Source organism: Nomascus leucogenys, chromosome 21 (genome assembly GCF_006542625.1).
Source record: "Nomascus leucogenys isolate Asia chromosome 21, Asia_NLE_v1, whole genome shotgun sequence".
Taxonomy (NCBI): domain Eukaryota; kingdom Metazoa; phylum Chordata; class Mammalia; order Primates; family Hylobatidae; genus Nomascus; species Nomascus leucogenys.
Genome location: NC_044401.1, coordinates 58,774,305 through 58,787,872, shown reverse-complemented (window position 1 = coordinate 58,787,872; position 13,568 = coordinate 58,774,305).

The following is a 13,568-nucleotide window of genomic DNA, read 5'->3' as shown; positions in this document are numbered from 1 at the left end:
CACCTACAGCTACAGGAAATATTAAACATATCCTAACTCCTGTTAACCAGATTAAAATAAAACTTCAAACAAAATGTCTAATTGCCTTTGTCTCAATAGACAAAGGAAACATCAGAACTAGACTCAAACATGGTACTGATTTTGAAATTATCAGATAGAGATTTTAAAATAACTATGGTTAATATGTTAAGGGCTCTAATAGAAAGTAGACAGCACACTAGGACAGGTGACTAACATAGGCAGAAAGATGAAAACTCTAAGAAGCATTAAAAAGAAATGCTAGAGGCTGGGCACAGTGGCTCACACCTGTAATCCCAGCACTTTGGGAGGCCGAGGCGTGTGGATCACAAGGTCAGGAGATCAAGACCATCCAGGAGATCAAGACATGGTGAAACCCTGTCTCTACTAAAAATACAAAAAATTAGCCAGGCGTGGTGGCGGGCGCCTGTAGTCCCAGCTACTTGGGAGTCTGAGGCAGGAGAATGGCATGAACCCGGGAGGCGGAGCTTGCAGTGAGTCGAGATTGGGCCACTGCACTCCAGCCTGGGAGACAGAGTGAGACTTCGTCCATCTCAAAAAAAAAAAAAAAAAAAAAAGAAATGCTAGAAACCAAAAACCCTGTAACAGGAATAAAGAATGCCTTTGATGGGCTAGTCAATAGAATGGGCATGGCCAAAAAAAGAATCAGTGAGCTTGAAGATATGTCAATATAAACTCTACAAAATCAAAATGAAATAAGAAAAAATGAAAAGAATAAAAGATAGTATCTGAGACCTGTGAAAAAATAAAAAGTTGTAATATACACGTAATGATAATACCAGAAAGAGGAAGCAGAGAGGAACAGGAGTATTCCCAGTAATGGTTGAGTATTATTCAAAATTAATTACAGATAACAACCCACAATTACATCCAGGAAGCTCAGAGAACACCAATCAGCATAAACACCAAAACATCTATATGTAGGCATATTATATTCACATTGCAGAAAATGAGACAAAAGTCTTAAAAGAATTGAGAAGTAATAATTGAGAAACAAAACAAAAAGCTTTACCTATAGAAGAAGTGGATAAAAATTACACTGGACTTCTCACCAGTAATAATGCAGGCAAGAAGAAAATGAAGTGAAATATCTACAGAGTTGAAAGAAAGAAAATGAACCAACTAGAATTCTACATATAGTGAAATTATGCTACAAAAATAAATGAGAAATAGAGACTCCTTCAGACTCACAAAAGTTAAGAAAATATGTTGCCAGTAGACCTGCCTTGCAAAAAGTTTTTCAAAAAAAGTAGCTCAGAGCAAAAAAAATAGTGCTGTCATAAAATAGGATATGCATTTTAAAAAGGAAGAACAGTGGAGAAGGAATAAGTGAAGGTAGAATGATGCCTTTTATGTTGTTTTTCTTAATTGATCTAATACATGACTGCTTATTTTAGATAAAAATAGCAAGAATGCTTTGGGAGATCATACCATATAGATAAGTAGAATGAATTACAGTAACAGTTTAAGAAATGGGAGAGAAAACTTGAGAATACTATGTTATAAAGTACATGTACTACCTATGAAGTGGTATAGTATTACTTGAAAGTGGACTTAGATCAGTTTTAAATGTGTATGTAAAAATCTAGGGCATCCACTAAAAACAACAAAAAAGTCCACAGATGTTGCTAACCTAATTTCATAAAATTTTATGAAGAGAGAAGGCAGAAAAAAGAGGAATAGTTATAAAATAGCAACAACATAAAATAAGTGTAATGGATAAAAAACAGATACAAGCATGGTAGATATTTACCTAACTATATCAATAATCACTTTAAATGTGAATGGACTAAAAATATCAAATGAAAGACAGAGAAAGTCAAAGTGGATTAAAAAAAAGTAAAAACATAAGGCCAATGATATATTATCTAGAAGAAATCTAGTTTAGTATAAAGACACAGATACATTAAAAGTAAACGGATGACAAGATAAGTCATGTTAACACTGATCAAAAGAAAACTGGAGTAGCTATATTAATTTCAGGCATTACAGGCTTCAGAGCAAGGAAAATCATCAAGGATAATGAGAGGCATTACATAATGATAGAGAAGTTTATTCTCTATTATATGGGACTACAAAAAGAAATAGACAAATTCACTATTATTGCTGAAGAGTTCAACATAAATCTATCAGTAACTGAGAATTCCAACAGGCAGAAAATCATTAAGAACATAGTTGAACTGAACAATACATATCAATAAAGTGTATCTAATTAATGTTTATAGAGCATTTCACCCAATAAGGGCAGAATACATATTCTTCTCAAGTTCACATATTCACCAAAATAGACAACATTCTGCATCATAAAATACATCTTAACAAATTCAAAATGATAGAAATTATACAACATATGATTTAGAAAGATCACAGTAAAATTAAACTAGTTGAAAAATCCAATATGTTTTTTGGTTCAAAAATACATTTAAAATAACACATGGAACAAAGAATTTGCAAGACAAATTAAAGAGATATTGTTAATTAAACAAAAATATAAATATACTTTATCAAAATCTGTGAGGTACAGAAAAAGAAGCACTTAGAGGCAAATTTATAGCATTGAATACATATATTAGAAAACAAGAAATATTAAAATAAATATCCTAATCTTTCACATTAGGAAACTAGAGGAGAAGAGCAAATTTAGGACCAAAGCAAGCAGAAGAAAAGACCTACTAAAAATTAGAGTAGAAATCAATTAAATTGAAAACAAGGAATCCATAGAAAAATTAATCAAATTTTTTGAAAATTTTGTTTTTTGAAAAGACCAATAAAATTAAAAAACCCTAATCCAAAGTAGGGGTGAGGAGGAAGGAAAAGGAAGAAAGGGAAAGAGAGAGAGAGAGACAGAACATTAATAGTCTTAAAAATGAATGGGAGATCATCACTACTGATCTAATAAACATTAAATGATTAAGTTGATTAAAAAAGAAATATTATAAGCCACTATATGCCCACAAATATAATAACTTAAATAGGCCAGTTTCCTGAAAGACAAAAACTATGATACACACAAAAAATAGATTTTCTGAAGAGGCCTATATTTATTAAATAAATTTTATCAGTAGAAAACAACTCCCAAAAGAGCACTTGGTCTAGATGGTTTCACTGGTAAATTCTATCAAATATGTCAGAAAAAAATAATGACACCAACTCTCTCCACTTTTTTTAGAAGACAGGATCAGAGGGAATACTTCCTAAATCATTCTATGAAGGTACATTCCTCTAATGCCAAAACTATATTAAGACCTTACAAGAAAAGAAAACTGCATACCAATATCCTTCACGAACAGAGATGCAAAAAATGTTCAAAATTTGTTAGCAACTATATTCAACAGTGAATAAAAATAATTATACACCGGCCAGGCACGCCTGTAATCCCAGCACTTTGGGAGGCCGAGGCGGGCGGATCATGAGGTCAGGAGATCAAGACCATCCTGGCTAACACAGTGAAACCCCGTCTCTACTAAAAATACAAAAAAAATTAGCCGGGCGAGGTGGCGGGCACCTATAGTCCCAGCTACTGGGGAGGCTGAGGCAGGAGAATGGCGTGAACCTGGGGAGGCGGAGCCTGCAGTGAGCCAAGATCACGCCACTGCACTCCAGCCTGGGTAACAGCGAGACTCTGTCTCAAAAAAAAAAAAAAAAAAAATTATACACCATGACCAAGAGAAATTTATTTCAGGCATGCAAAAATGGTTCAACATTTGCAAATCAATTAATGTAATTCATCACATCAACATAGTGAGAGGTGAAGCCAGCTGGACTTCCTGGGTCGAGTGGGGACTTGGAGAACCTTTCTGTCTAGCTAGAGGATTGTAAATGCATCAATCAGCACTCTGTGTCTAACTAAAGGATTGTAAATGCACCAATCAGCACTCTGTAAAAATGCATGAATCAGCACTTTGTGTCTAGCTAAAGGATTGTAAACACAGCAATTATCACTCCGTAAAAACACACCAATCAGTGCTCTGTGTCTAGCTAAACGACTGTAAATGCACCAATCAGTACCCTGTAAAAATGCACCAATCAGCACTCTGTGTCTAGGTAAAGGTTTGTAAACGCACCAGTCAGCACTCTGTAAAAGGAGTTTATGGGAGGGAGAATTAGTGGGAAAAGCACAGGGAATTTTTAGAACAATTAAATGATTCTATATGGCTCTGCAATGTACAAACATAGCATTATGCATTTGTCAAAACCCATAAAACTATATAACACAAAGAGTGAGCCTTAGTGTAAACCACAAGTTTTAGTTTATAATGATGTATCATTATTACATTAGTTTTAACAAACACACCACATTAATGCCAGATGTTAATGGTAAAGTGAATGTGGGGGTTGGTATATGGGAACTCTGTCTACTATCTATTTAATTTTTCTGTAAATACAAACTGTTCTATGAAACAGATAAAGTTTTTAATAGAATTTAATTAAATGCTATTAATTTTTTAAAAAGAAGCTACTTCATAGAACTCTTGTATTAATATATATGTAGCATTTAGAACACTGCCTACTTGCCACTCAATAAAAATTAACTTCATTATATTGGTGTCATGATGATTATTATTACATAATAGATATATTAACAGAGCTGTGTCCTCTGAAAAACACGGGGTTTTTTTTTTTTCCTTTAATGCACTTGTAAATTTAGAACTTGAAAACTATAGAAAATGTCATTGCTTGCCCTAAGGAAAAATGTTTTCCTGTACAATTAAATAAAATGAGAAAATATCTTTCATGTTTAGTTACATAAACTGACAATTTACAAAAAGTTTCATTGTAGTAATTACTTTGTGCTACAACTACAAAGAAATATTTATTCAAAAATTACACTGTTTTATATATTACATTTTTACATTTGTTCATGTACTAAAAAAAGTCAGCACAACCAAAACATTGCTATGTTTTAGAATAAATAACTTTGTAAAAGGTATTTTATATTAAGACATTTTTATCTATATGTATTTGTATTCTTTAAAAATCTAGAAGATGAAAGATTATGTTTTCTTCACTTTTAATTTAAAACAGTGAGGAAACAACTATCTGTTATTTAGAAATCATCTTTTTGATTTATTTTTCTGAATCTAAAATAGATATAGAATATCTTTATCTCCAGTAGTACTTTGGGAGACGTGAAAGATACATAATTTGTTAAGTGACAACAGAACTTTCAAAATAATCAGATGTAGCTACTTTTAAATGTTTCTGAAGTTGTCACTTTCCCTTTTCTGCTTTAAAATTTCAGAAAGTACTTGCTTGAAAGTGAAGAATCCATCATTTGGACAGTCTTCACTTCTATGCCAAAAAGGTTCATTTGCAACATCAGTACAACAGTTTAATTTGAGCAACTTATAAACTAATTATTTCAAGGAGAATATATCAATCTGATTAATTACTTGGCGGCAAGTAGACCAAATGCTTCACTGGGTCATTGAACCTTTCATTCTTGTTCATGCCACATAAGCAGTTCTTTGACATATAAAATTATTATTTTAAAACTTTTTTACTACAATGAAAAAGAATAGCCTACTGTCTTTTTATAGTGGACAGAAATATATCATTTTTAAACATATCTAGGAAGTCTTCTTTGAATAACACCTGTAGTATATAAAAATTGTTACAAAGATGGCTTCTATTTCATACGCTGAGATCATCCAGCTGTGTCCATAGGGAGGAAGTGGCATACATGGCATGTAAATTTTGGAAATTGTTTATTTAATTTGTAATTATACTTTCTTCCTCTTATTTTATCAACTTTTTGTCTAAACCATTTAGTTAATCCAAAAGTCATAGACTGATTAGCAAAAATCACCAGAGGTATCTAGGCAGTAGAAGGAAATGCAGTGCAATTTTAGACAACTCAATTATGTCCAAGCTTAAAGTGTTAAAAATATTATCTAAGCATAATTTTGGCAAATAGACTTAATCCTCTTAGAACTTTTGGAGGAGTAAAGCTTTCTTTGAAAGGTCAAGAGTTATTCTTGTGGGATGGTGATCTGTGTGACTTCCCCTTTGAATAGCTGACTGGTCCTATATAAAATCCTGGAGATGTTAGGAAAGTGAACATCCAAAGATTATCTCAAAACTTAGCAATCATAAAAACCTAAAGTCATTACTGTTCCTAAAGTCATTCTTGTTCTGGGTAACCCCAACTCTCCTCAGTCTCCTTAGCTTTAAGTGGAAGAAGAAGAGTTCCAAGGACTTTGTAGTCACTTGCAATTAGATCTATGCTGGGAGAAAGCATAGAGACTCCAGCCTGTGGAGTCTAAGAGATCTGTGCAAATCTTGGGTCTGCCACTCAGTGGTTGGATGTCCTTGCTGACATTTTTAGCTTTAGCGTCTTAGTAAAACATGTACAAAATGGAGACTGTATTCGAGTTCTCCAGAGAAGCAGAACCAATAGGATGTATATTTGTAGAGAGAAAGTTATTTATTTTATTTTTTTTGCAAGAGACATTAACTTTATTCTTTCATACTCCAACATAATTTCTACTTAGTTCCTCAATCTGCATGTGGTGAAAACTTTTCAGTCAGTTCAGAGGGACCTCTGTCAAATCTTGCTTCAAAGAGAATCAAATATCTAGGAATCCAGCTTACAAGGGATGTGAAGGACCTCTTCAAGGAGAACTACAAACCACTGCTCAATGAAATAAAAGAGGACACAAATGGAAAAACATTCCATGCTTAAGGATAAGAAGAATCAATATCATGAAAATGGCCATACTGCCCAAGGTAATTTATAGATTCAATGCCATCCCCATCAAGCTACCAATGACTTTCTTCACAGAATTGGAAAAAACTACTTTAAAGTTCATATGGAACCAAAAAAGAGCCCGCATTGCCAAGTCAGTCCTAAGCCAAAAGAACAAAGCTGGAGGCATCACACTACCTGACTTCAAACTATACTACAAGGCTACAGTAACCAAAACAGCATGGTACTGGTACCAAACTAGAGATATAGACCAATGGAACAGAACAGAGCCATCAGAAATAATACCACACATCGATAACCATCTAATCTTTGACAAACCTGACAAAAACAAGAAATGGGGAAACGATTCCCTATTTAATAAATGGTGCTGGGAAAACTGGCTAGCCATATGTAGAAAGCTGAAACTGGATCCCTTCCTTACACCTTATACAAAAATTAATTCAAGATGGATTAAAGACTTACATGTTAGACCTAAAACCATAAAAACCCTAGAAGGAAACCTAGGCAATACCATTCAGGACATAGGCATGGGCAATGACTTCATGTCTAAAACACCAAAAGCAATGGCAACAAAAGCCAAAATTGACAAATGGGATCTAATTAAACTAAAAAACTTCTGCATAGCAAAAGAAACTACCATCAGAGTGAACAGGCAACCTACAGAATGGGAGAAAATTTTTGCAATCTACTCATCTGACAAAAGGCTAATATCCAGAATCTACAATGAACTCAAACAAATTTACAAGAAAAAAACAACCCCATCAACAAGTGGGCGAAGGATATGAACAGACACTTCTCAAACGAAGACATTTATGCAGCCAACAGACACATGAAAAAATGCTCATCATCACTGGCCATCAGAGAGATATTTATTTTAAGAAATTGTCTAATGCAGTTGGCAATTGTTGAGGCTGGCAAGTTCAAAATTTGCAGGTCAGGCCAGCAGACTAGAGACTCAGGAAGAGTTAATGCCTCAGCTTCAGTCCAAAGACAGTCTGGAATTGGAATTACCTCTTTCTTGGGGGAGGGGGCTTCTCAACTGATTGGATGATACGCATTCACATAATGAAGGGTAACCTGCTTACTCAAAGTGTACTTATTTAAATGTTAATCACATCAAAACCATACCCTCACAGCAACATCTAGATTAGTTGACCAAACATTTGAGCATCACCACCTAGCCAAGTTGACACATAAGATTAATCATCACAAGAATGAGAATATTAACAACATAAATCTCATTATATTCATGAGGATTAGATTAGATAATGATGGTTATTAATATACTGTTGGGAACATAGTAGTTTCTCCATAAATGGTAGTTACTATTATTGTTGTTGTTACCATTATTAGGTATTTCTATACAATCCCCGAGTTTATAGCCATCATCACCTATAAGTTTCAAGGAAAATTATTAATTCATGGTGGTGTTTTGGATAAATGTTAATTTTTTGCTTTGATAAAAGTACTATCTGTTACATGGCTTTACAAAATCTCTTGACAAACATGCCAAGAAAATACTGCTTTATATATGTCTAGAGCATAATAAATTTGTGAAGTCTAAAAAAAATTATGAGCAATGCTATATAACAATCAATGCCCAATAAAATTTTAAAGGGTGAAATAGATATCTCTGTTCTTTAACTAATGTAATATCGTATGAAAATTGTCAAGTTTTGCGTATTGAAAATTATATAAGTGAGAAGTGCTTCTGAAGATGAATGAAGTGTATTATGAAATTTCTTCATCCCTGAGGCCACATTATTAAAATTTCAATATACCACTGGGATAATGTGTTAAGTAGCAAGTTCCTACTACTCCCTTGCTGGGGAAAAAAAGGAAATCTTTGCTCAAAAAAGTCGAGGAAAAATATAATTGAAGAATACAATCATTTGATTAAGAAACCTAGAACCAAATTCACTTGGCAATGCAGGACCATTACTCTAACTCAGTTCTTCATAGATTAGAAGTTGGTTAAAGCAAGAGGTAGTGAGGCCTGGGGCAATTTTCTTTCAAACTTTTGGACTACAACATCCAGATCACTTTATAATATCAAACAATTTCATAGACACCTTTGAAAATAATTATCCTAAAAGAAATTTTAATTAATTATCATTAAAATATATTTATATAAGCAGAATATACACCTTATTTTCCTGGCAGATCTTAGTTGGTATGCAAATAGATTCACCAGCTACATGCCATAACTCCATAAGCCACCAGGAATTTGTGGCCTATAGGTTGGCAGTCACTCCTGTAGGGGAAAGATCAGGTAACTTCACAGAAAGAAAATTGGGTAATTGTCAGCCAGGATCATCTATGATACTGAGCAAGGACCTAGATTAAGATTGTAGAGTTTAGTTTGTACCGTGCTTAGGTTTCTTCAGTAATTTTCTAGGGTGCTCCCCTAATCAAGTATAGTAAAGCCCACTTGAAAAAAATGAAGATGGCTCTTCCTTTGGTGTAAGAGTGATTCATAATCTAAAAGGGGATGCTATTTCATAAATTAGATTATTAGCTATAAAGAATTGAAACCTACCCAAAAGTCCCATAGAGTGTTCATTTTGATAAACACAGAAATGAACCTTTCTGGTCTTAAAGGTTGAAACTTATATTTGTTTTATCTGAGCTCCTTCCTCAGGAAAGAACCTTCAGGGCTCTCAAAAAAGTATTCAAGAAGGGAAACTCACCAGATCACTGCACCAGATAGGACCCCTCATTCTCATGATTGCTTCCTTGCCCCTCCCTAGTTCCTGCTTTCTTACACATTGTTACATTTCTCCCCTGCTATATAAAGCCCTAGCTTTAGTCAGTGGGGGAGATAGATTTGAGACTGAGCTTCTAATTCCTCAGCTGCAGCACCCAATTAAATCCTTCTCTCTTGGCAATACTTAGTGTCTCAGTCATTGGCACTCTGTGCAGTGAGCAGCAGGACCTACACCAAACCCCTGGTGTTTTGGTAACAGAATTTTACCCTCTCTCTTTCTCTTTCTTTCTGTAATTCTAGAACTAAATGGAAGTTTTATCAGCTTTTTGGCATGTGTATATAGAAGAGGATACTTGTTAATTCATTTTATTCATGTAGACATTGCCCCACTGAACAGGTCCTTAAACACAGAAATACATCTATCCAAAATATTTTCATTATTTTTTAAGTTAATTATCAGAGTGATTCTTGTTTATACTAATATTTATAAACATACAAACAGTTTTACTGAGTTTAAAATCTTAACGTTTAGGTTTCTGCAGATGTCAATCACATACCCCAAGCATAAATACAAATATTTTTGAGGGAATGTGTGTATAGTTCAGAATAGTTCTGTAGCCAGGAACAAGCAGTTGGACACATTTGTTTAGCTACATATGTGTAGCTAACAGTGAATGCTGTTGTAAACATGAAATCACTGGAAGGAAATAAGGAAACTCCCCCACCAGGAACATTATTCACTGTCTGGAGAGAGAACATCTTCAACTCACTGATAATAAAAAATGACAATGGATGAGGTGCTAACCTTTCAGATTTGGAGCTTAAGCTTTTGCTTTCCTCTCTCCTCTGCCTACCTTAGGTTGTATGACTGTGTACTTTAAATATACAACCCGTTTAATTTAAAGACCATTTAAAAAATATGTCCTGCATTTCTATTCTGAGTTGACAACTATAGCCTTTAGGCACAAAACCATCACATTACTTTTTATAAAAATATGTGTACATTATGTGATTTATGCATAAGGTAAAAAAAAAAAGGAAAAGCAGGAAAAAAAACAAATAAGACTTAAGAGTGCTATTTTTCTTATTTTTTTCTTAAATGTTCTCAGAAAAAATTATCAGGATAACTCAAGGTTGGATTTTATGGCACTCTTTTGTGTTGGCTATTGAAAATTTCTTTTGGTATAGTTGTTGACTTTACCTCATTTTTTCTCTGCACTAAATATATATTAGGTAATTACAATAAAAGTTTACTAGATAAAAATCAAAGATAAGAAATTGAGTGAAGTTTATGCCTCATATCATGTGATCTCAGGCAAGTTTCAAAGTCTCTAAATCTGAGTTTTCTTATCTATAAACTCTGTCCTTGCTACCTTACATCAAGAAAATCAAATTAGAAAACACTGTATCAACTACAAAGAACTGTAAAAATATAAGCTATTCTTGGAATTCTAACTGTGGTGAAGACTAGCAGAGTACTTTGGGATGCGAAGATACAGAAAATGTGTCTATCCCATCCAGTTTACAGCACAGTAAGAAAGGCCCATAAATTGCCACAGTACCCGCAGTACCAAGCTGTATGTGATGCACATCAAATGACCAGTAGAGGTGATTATGGGAGTAAAGGACTTCAGCAGAGAGAGATCACTTCTGTTTGACAAGCTTATGACAGCATTTATGGAAGATAATGATGTTAAACAACACTAAGTTCATCAACCAATATTTGAGTGCTACCATGCATGGGGTATGCTACTAAGAGATTTATATTGATTGTCTAATTTAATTATGAAACATTTAATTATTCTAGGACTACTTTCATTTCCACTTTACAAATAGGAAACAGATTCTGAAAGGAGAAGCAACTTACCAAGGTCACATAGTAAATAGTTGAGTTAGGATTGGAAACCAGGTGTGTTTGTCTTCAGGAATCATGATTCTTGTCATGTGATATTGTGTCCGGAATTAGTGGGTTCTTGGTCTCACTGACTTCAAGAATGAAGACGCGGACAATCGCGGTGAGTGTTACAGCTCTTAAGGTGGCGCGTCTGGAGTTTGTTCCTTCTGATGTTCGGATGTGTTCGGAGTTTCTTCCTTCTGGTGGGTTCGTGGTCTCTCTGGCTCAGGAGTGAAGCTGCAAACTTTCGTGGTGAGTGTTACAGTTCTTAAGGTGGCACGTCTGGAGTTGTCCGTTCCTCCCGGTGGGCTCGTGGTCTCGCTGGCTTCAGGAGTGAAGCTGCAAACTTTCGTGGTGAGTGTTACAGTTCTTAAGGTGGCACGTCCGGAGTTGTCCGTTCCTCCCGGTGGGCTCGTGGTCTCGCTGGCTTCAGGAGTGAAGCTGCAAACTTTCGTGGTGAGTGTTACAGTTCTTAAGGTGGCGCGCCTGGAGTTGTTCGTTCCTCCCGGTGGGCTCGTGGTCTCACCGGCTTCAGGAGTGAAGCTGCAGACCTTCGCGGTGAGTGTTACAACTCATAAAAGCAGTGTGGACCCAAAGAGTGAGCAGTAGCAAGATTTATTGCAAAGAGCGAAAGAACAAAGCTTCCACAGTGGGGAAGCGGACCCGACCGGGTTGCCACTGCTGGCTCGGGCAGCCTGCTTTTATTCTCTTATCTGGCCGCACCCACGTCCTGCTGATTGGTAGAGCCCAGCGGTCTGTTTTGACAGGGCGCTGATTGGTGCGTTTACAATCCCTGAGCTAGACATAAAGGTTCTCCACGTCCCCATCAGATCAGTTAGATACACAGTATAGACAAAAAGGTTCTCCAAGGCCCCACCAGAGCAGCTAGATACAGAGTGTTGATTGGTGCATTCACAAACGCTGAGCTAGACACAGGGTGCTGACTGGTGTATTTACAATCCCTGAGCTAGACATAAAGGTTCTCCACATCTCCACCAGACTCAGGAGCCCAGCTGGCTTCACCCAGTGGATCCTGCACCGGGGCTGCAGGTGGAGCTGCCTGCCAGTCCTGCGCCGCGGCGCTCGCACTCCTCAGCCCTTGGGTGGTCGATAGGACTGGGCGCCGTGGAGCAGGGGGTGGCGCTCGTCCGGGAGGCTCGGGCTGCACAGAAGCCCATGGAGGGGGTGGGAGGCTCAGGCATGGTGGGCTGCAGGTCCGGAGCCCTGCCATGCGGGAAGGCAGCTAAGGCCCGGTGAGAAATCCAGCGCAGCGGCAGTGGGCTGGCACTGCTGGGGGACCCAGTACACCCTCCGCAGCCGCTGGCCCGGGTGCTAAGTCCCTTATTGCCCGGGGCTGGCAGGGCCGGCCGGCTGCTCCGAGTGCAGGGCCCGCCAAGCCCACGCCCACCCGGAACTCCAGCTGGCCCGCAAGCGCCCCGCGCAGCCTCGGTTCCGCTCGCGCCTCTCCCTCTACACCTCCCTGCAAGCTGAGGGAGCCGGCTGCCGCCTTGGCCAGCCCAGAAAGGGACTCCCACAGTGCAGCGGTGGGCTGAAGGGCTCCTCAAGTGCCACCAAAGTGGGAGCCCAGGCAGAGGAGGAGCCAAGAGTGAGCAAGGGCTGTGAGGACTGCCAGCATGCTGTCACCTCTCAATATGTGAGTATTAAACTGGAACTAGTTCCTACAGCACAGAAAGAAAGCGGTATAGATTTTATTAATGGTCCCCGTTCTAATTTTCCTCTCTCCCATGTACACAACCCATGACCTTGGCTGTATTTCTTTGTAGTTTCTGCCACATTAAAGGCAATATATGTATCCCCAGCTTCTGACTCTGATTTCAACTGTGTGACTTGGTTGGAACAATAGTATGAGGGGAACTTTGTAGCACATCTGAGCCTAGGCGTCCAGGGTTTTTGCATGTGTTTGTTCTCTTGCGCTTCTGCCATTGCTATAAGGAGAACATGCCTGGGCTGTTCCACTGGTCCAGAGAAGAATTAGAAGCTACTCGGAGAGGCTGAGGCAGGAGAATGGCGTAAACCCGGGAGGCGGAGCTTGCAGTGAGCCGAGATCGCGCCACTGCACTCCAGCCTGGGTGACAGAGCGAGACTCCGTCTCAAAAAAAAAAAAAAAAAAAAGAAATGTGGAGCAGAGCTGTCCCACAACCAAGCCAAGGCTCAAGTAGAATCCTCAGCCAACCCACACGCTGCTCAAAACAGATGCG